The sequence below is a fragment of the Macrobrachium rosenbergii genome, chromosome 54, assembly GCF_040412425.1.
Source record: "Macrobrachium rosenbergii isolate ZJJX-2024 chromosome 54, ASM4041242v1, whole genome shotgun sequence".
NCBI lineage: Eukaryota > Metazoa > Arthropoda > Malacostraca > Decapoda > Palaemonidae > Macrobrachium > Macrobrachium rosenbergii.
In genome coordinates, this window is record NC_089794.1 from 18,473,622 (window position 1) to 18,480,102 (window position 6,481).

Genomic DNA, 6,481 nt, shown 5'->3' on the forward strand with positions numbered 1-6,481 from the left:
ATACTTCTCGTTAGTTTGAAATATATATAGAAGAAAATGTATAAGAGTGGGAAGCATTAGTCAATTTCTTTTTACTTATGACCTGTGGTTCCTAACCTTTGTGTTACCACGCCCCCTCCAAGAGTTGGTCTGGCTCTCCACGCCCCCCTTGCATCTGTGAGTAAGATTCCCTCCCAGATTTAAAGGCAAATAAAAAAAAAAGAAAGAGAAGGGGTGTTTTAATTCTTTTGGGAATGAATTGGTGAGACACTTGACACTGCTTCTGAATATAATTAGAGAATTTTTCATTTTTCCCTAGGGCTCACGCCCCACCCTGGAAATTGCCGACGCCCCCCAGGTTAAGAACCACGGCTTTTGACAGATGATAAAAGCTTAATATTTTATAATCACGAAGGATATTAGGAGTAATAAAATACTTAAAAGATTAAATTAGTAAACCAAAAATTATGCATAGTTCGATAACAGACCTCAAAACTTACCTTGTAAAGAGATGGAGGTAACTTTTACTCAAAAATCTCAAGAAATGTGAAAGTTTATTTCTATAGGAAACAGGATACCTGCCTTTTTAAAGAGTGGAGACTGTAGGAAACATGTAATGAGGGAGAAAGTTCCAGCCACTGGTCATAAGCAACAATGAATTTTCCACTGACAATAATAGTCAATTTTACTTATTATCTTTGACCTGTTTCTAGATAATTAATATTCCATAAAGAAGATAATGATCAATCAGAAAATAAAAGAAAAATAGTATTAAACTAGTCATTATATATATATATATATATATATATATATATATATATTGTTGTATGTATAGATTATATATACATAAATATATGTATATTATGTAATATATATATATATATATATATATATATATATATATATATATATATATATATATATATATATATATATATATATATATATATATATATATATATATATATATATATATATATATATATATATATATATATATATATATATATATATATATATATATATAAATATATATATATATACACAGGCAGTCCCCAGTTTACGATGGGAGTTCTTTTCCTACGCTGTGTCATAAACCGAAAAATTGTAAAAATCCTAAGAAAACCTTGCATTTAATGCTTTGGGTGTATTGAAAACGATGTAAACTTCATTTTTATTGAGTTTTTCATTAAAAGAAAACTCCAAATTTTGATTATTCAGCCATTTTTTGAGCCATATTTCTTCTGTAGGATTGGCGTACGACGCATCGTAACCGTGGAACATGCGTCGTAAACCAGGAAATAATTTCTGATGAATATATTTGAAAAGCGTTGTAACCTCGGAACACCAGGGACTGCCTGTATATATATATATATATATATATATATATATATATATATATATATATATATATATATATATATATATATATATATATATATATATATATATAGATGAGACACTTAAATTTCAGCGTAATAAAGAACTTCCTTAATTGCCTGTATAACAGCTTGTTATTATTCAGTCTGTAGTTATGTTATGTAGCAGGATTACGTATCAACCTACGAATGGAACTTCACAATATTTTGTGACAAGTTTCCCTATGTTTCAGGGAACAATTGTATAGGTAGATTTTGGTGAGATTCAGAATATGAATCTAGATTCTGAAATTCCTTGTATTGCTTCATTTGTCATGATGCATGGAAAACTGCAGCCTCCTGCAGTTTGTGAAAGAAAATAGAAAGACTCCAAAACCTTTTAACTGTCAGTTTCTGTTTCAGCGCTGAGTGACCTGATAGGTCCCAGCGCTTGGCCTTTGTCCTAACTTCTATATTCTGTCTATCTAGATTCCTAAATTCTTTCTATCGCTTCATTTGTCATGACGCGTGGAAAACTCCAGCTTCTTGCTGTTTGTGAAAGAAAACGGAAGTCATTCCATGTTTCTTTGGGTAACTATGCTAATTTCATACTCTCAGCCGTAAAAGAGAAAGTGAATGAAGCCGAAATTCTGTGTAACCATCCTAATTACATCCTAGAATTCATGAAGGAAAACTTAAATAATGAAATCGACCTTGAAATTCCCCCAAGTTATTTTTGTTTAAACGTTTTTTTTTTCTTTACTTTTTTCTTATAAGATATTTCATCTTTCTTCTTCTATAAAAAATATTTAAAAACAGAAGAGAATAATATTGTAAAAATGTGAAATGAATGTTGGATAGGCCTCCATAATTTTGATACTAGTGAATAATACTGACTTAAAAATCATATATATTAAAGTAGTAAGAAATATATTTCTTTACCTTCGAGACCTCGAGACAATCAGTGTAATATATATGTATATAATATATATATATATATATATATATATATATATATATATATATATATATATATATATATATATATATATATATATATATATATATGTTTATGGATAATAACTTTTTTGAGATCCAAAGTCCACTCTGTTGATGTAATGAAAACAAAGATGTAAAAAGATAAAGGAAATAAATGCCATTATGTAAACAATAAATAAAGTTTTCCTGCATCCTTAATAATTCTAAGACTTTTCTGTACACCCAGAATAAGTGAAGCCAGATGAATGATATTCAATCAGTCAGTTATACAGAAAAATGAGAGAAGTTTAACAAAGTTCGTGAGATGAGATGATGCTGTGTTGAATGATGATCGTAAAGAAAAACTGCAGAGCCTGGTGAAAGAAATGGAAAAGAAGGTAAAATTCCCGTAGGGGGGATAGTGCTATCAGTGCACCTCATGCGGTGCACTGTAGGCATTACTTGAGGTTCTTTGCAGCGTGCCTTCGGCCCCTAGCTGCATCCCCTTTCATTCCTTTTACTGTACGTCCATAAATATTATCTTTCTTCCATCTTGCTATCCACACTCTCCTAACAATTATTTCTTAGTGCAACTGCAAGGTTTTCCCCCTGTTACACCTACTCTCCTACCTAGTCTCAATTTCCTTTCCAGCGCTGAATTACCTCGTAGGTCCCAGTGCTTGGCATTTGGCCCAAACTCTATGTTCCACTCCAAAAGGAAGTAAAATGTTGGTAAAATTGAATTTCATGCAATGAAGGTAAGAGAGGCAAAGTGTGTTTGCAGGAATTTCTGAATCAACTTTAGGGAACAAGCCACAATACCTTGAATTGCTCACAGCTGCTTCAGCATAATACGCTGTCCAGGAGTGAAAACAGGAAGACGTAAGCAAGAACTGACTTAATGGAAAGACTCTTGCATTCACTCTCTAGTGAAGACTATTGTAAGGTTCAAATTTGGACACCAAAAGCAAATTTGCGGACTTGTAAACTCTTAAGACTATAGTAGACTGCCCAACTCTTGTTAAAAGCTGCAGTGATGAATTCTCGACCCTAATTTCTATCTAAATGAGGAAGTAATTAAAAGAGGCAACGTGAATTAACCAGGTATAAATAAATTTTCAAGGGAACTTAACGAATCAAAAAGCAGTGTTGATTGTTCAAATAAAAATGTGAACCAAATAAAAAGGACCTGCTTTTTCAACTTATGAGGGGTACAATACGAAGAGCCGTTTCATAGGTAACCACCGACTACTACTACCCCAGGTGAAAAAGGGCCTTGGAGGGAGTATCCCAACTGCGCCTTCTCCGACACTTTTATTAAATTGTCAAAGAATCCCACGAAAATATGAAATGCATTTGATGGGTCTAATGGCTTTAGTAGAAGGAATGGGCTTACAGCAGATTGGAAAACAGATTCGGGAGAGAGACTTCTACGCAGAGATCTGTTAAGATCATACGAAAGGGAGTCTAATAGATGGATGTTGGACGCGTTAGGTCGTCAATATTGATAAATAAGAAGGAGGAGAAAGTAGAACATGAAGAATTACGTCACAAGGAGGAAGGCTTATGACATGACTAGGCCTATGGCTTTGTAGATATGAGAAAAAAAAAATCAACCTTATTTCCTTAGGGGTTCAGTGATGCTGATGATGCTTCTTTGCAGATGTAATTACATCTCTCTCTCTCTCTCTCTCTCTCTCTCTCTCTCTCTCTCTCTCTCTCTCTCTCTCTCTCTCTCTCTCTCTCTCTCTCTCTCTCAAAATTTGGAGATCTCTTTATGCGCACGTTTCCCTGACCCTTATGACCAAACAATTCTTGAAGAAGGCAACAGGTACATCAACCGCTTCGTGGTTAATAAGCCCCATAGTCCTCTTCTCCTTTTTCTCTTCCTTGTTTGCTACGACCCCGGGCTGGATGAGGGCATCTGGTTAATTTTATAATACACAATTTGGTATCGTCTATCACTAATTCAAATTTCAAGGTATTTTTCTGTGGTTGCGGGTTGCTTCGTGGTTTTCTATGAGCGCGCGGTTCCCACGAATCTCTTGGACATTCACCTTCTTGTCAAATGTTTATGTTTTGAAGATCTTATAAGGTCCGCAAGTTGTTTTGTCTTCTTGTTTTGTGATAAAATAGACTGATTAAATTGATCAAAAGTCATTTCTGAACAGCCATAATATATTAATATTGACAGTGTACAACGACAGTATATCCACAAAGTAAGTGAAGCTTCAAACGAAAGAAACTTATTACAATAGACTCATGAGTACATGCGAATGTGGACCAGTGGAGGAGACCAGGTGAAACAAATGTACTGGATACTGAAAGAAGGACGCTCTGAACACAAGTACAGTAAAACATTTCAGTATTCGAGTAGCAGTGAAATTCAATGCAAAAATAAAAGCTACGACACTCAAGAGTCATTATAGGAAACTTTACGCTTTAAGAGACGAGCGTAAAGGGACCAGCTGTGGGCTGGATGGAGGTTTTCCGAAAATATATAAGAAAACGAAAACAGAGAGGGAGAGAACGGTGGGGAGACTGCTGCAAGTAGGCAACTAGTGCTGAATTATTATTATTATTATTATTATTATTATTATTATTATTATTATTATTATCAAAATGGACCCCCAAACGACATTAACTCGTTAAGCAAACTAACAAGGTACGAAATTACCATTTGTGGATAAGAAAAAAATAGTGTACTTGACTGATAACAAATTTGGAGGTGCCTTTATATAGGTAATGCTTCTATACTGCTGGAAAGAACTAGTGAACTCTTCGTAAGACTTCAGTAAAATAAAAGCTATATTTAGTAATGGATCGTCATTAAATGGAAAAGTCCTCAATATATCATAATTACTTTGACTGATCAAACTACAAGAAGAGAAAAGAAATAAACACGAAATGGCAACTGAAGTGTTGCTGTGCTTACGTCACAACTGTCAACCAGTTTCTGCTCGTTTCTTCCAGATAAGTATTCGATCAATAACTATTTAGGCGGTCATTGTCGGTAGATTTTCTCTCTCTCTCTCTCTCTCTCTCTCTCTCTCTCTCTCTCTCTCTCGCGAGGTTTATAGTTTTGATTCCTGTTTGTAATGCATGAATCAGTCACCAAAATAGTAGTAACAAGTTAGTTATAGTGAGGTAGTCTCTCTCTCTCTCTCTCTCTCTCTCTCTCTCTCTCTCTCTCTCTCTTTCAACCAACTGATAATATTTCAATGATGCAACGATACACCTATTTTAAACCCTATCAGAAATCAGATAATACTTTGTATTCATTTATCTATTGTATTATAATTGTTTTCCTTTTTTCATTTTGTCCGCAATTCGTAATTCTTACTCTGTAGTTCGTAATTTCGTGCCTGAGTTACATAGCGCACGAAGGTTGCGTGTGTTGCCATTCTGTGTTCAAAGATTATTGAGCGGCTGTTGCCTGCTTGATGTCCAAAGGGAAAAAGTGATGGTTTGTATATCGTGTTATTTTTTTTATTAGATAAGACTCTCAGCTTCGGAATTCTCGTCCTGCCTATTTTTTTCTGGTACTTGTAACTTCCTATTCCGTCGTATTCTTCGTAGCTAAGCCTCACCCTTCTTGTTTTCTTATTTTCTTATTCTCGCCGTTCTTATTTTCTTATTTTCACCCTTCTTATTGTTTTATTTTCTTATTTTCACCCTTCTTATTGTTTTATTTTCTTATTTTCACCCTTCTTATTTTCTTATGTTTACCATTCTTCTTTTCTTATTTACACCATTCTTATTTTCCTATTTCCACCATCCTTATTTTCGCCCCTCTTATTGTTTCATTTTAACCCTGCTTATTTAATTTCATATTTCTTGTTTCCACTCCTCTTATTTCCTAATTTTCACCCTTCTTATTTTCACCTTTCTTATTTCCTCACTGTCACTATTCTTATTTTCTTATTCTCACCCTTCTTATTGTTTTGTTTTAACCCTTCTTAATTTATTTTGTATTTTCTTTTTTCCACTCCGCTTATTTTCTTATTTTCACCCTTCTTATTGTTTTATTTTCTTATTTTCACCCTTCTTATTTATTTCCCTCCTTCCTTCCTTCCTTTACTCATTTTTCTCTCTTGATTGATAAATTGATTGGATGTGCCGTCACAAGGTTAACAATACCTTATTACCAGGGTAAAAAGATAAGT